This window comes from Eucalyptus grandis, chromosome 7, assembly GCF_016545825.1.
Source record: "Eucalyptus grandis isolate ANBG69807.140 chromosome 7, ASM1654582v1, whole genome shotgun sequence".
Lineage (NCBI taxonomy): Eukaryota > Viridiplantae > Streptophyta > Magnoliopsida > Myrtales > Myrtaceae > Eucalyptus > Eucalyptus grandis.
The window spans coordinates 16194005-16194936 of record NC_052618.1 but is presented as its reverse complement, the minus strand read 5'-3'; positions in this window follow the sequence as shown (position 1 = coordinate 16194936).

The window sequence follows — 932 nt, the reverse complement described above, 5'->3', positions numbered from 1 at the left end:
TGCTTTGTTCTATATTTTAAGTATGTCTCTTTTATATGCAGTTTTTTGATTGCTTCATGAGGAATTACTGAGTGTACTAACAATGTAGGTATGAAGTGGATTGGGGAAATATCACCAACAAGAGTGACCACCCCAAGGGCTATCATTTCTTCGTGCTCTCAGGTCTGTTCTTGCTTAGTTTCCAATACTCTCAATTGAGAAACTGATATAAATGGAAGAAAACTCAAGCAAATAAGGGGTGGGAGTGCGGAGGGAGAAGGATACTTCAGGTGGGATCTAATTGAAGTAAGCATGTATGCCTTCTGTTTATGCAAAGATAAAGGCACCAATACTAGCAGCCATCCACTCATACAAGAACCAAAGAAAGAGAGACCTAGCATATATAGTCCGCATGTTGCAACAAAATTAACATTTACTAAAATGATAGGTATGAATAGTAGATACCCACCAACGAAGCACTTAATTTGATACAATGCAAGAAGTGAGGCACACTAAAAATTGAAGAACTCCCGTTTAGTAAGTCCAAAAAATTTGAAGCATGCGACACTGTGGCTATATCAACACGGTAGAAGACAGCATTTTGATTCTCCACCACTAATCAACACTAGAAATCCACCGTCCGCCATCTCCAATCACCAAAACAGCCACTATCGAGCCACCATTGACAGCCTCGACAGCTGCCACAGGCTCAACGATAACACAATAGAACGCATGCGCTAAACCTGACGAAGAAACTCTCTTTCTCGGGAATTCTTGAGGCTTCTTGATTGGCTCTCCTTCTTCGTCGTCCTTCAGGAAATGTTAGCCACCCCTGTAGCTACTCTGCCATTGCCAGTTTCGTTGTAGCAAGGCTAACTCTCATTCTGCTCTATTTTTTGGTTAGGACGCTCGCAAGTTCACAAACCTTTGTCGTTTCGCTTTTTGCCGGCCCT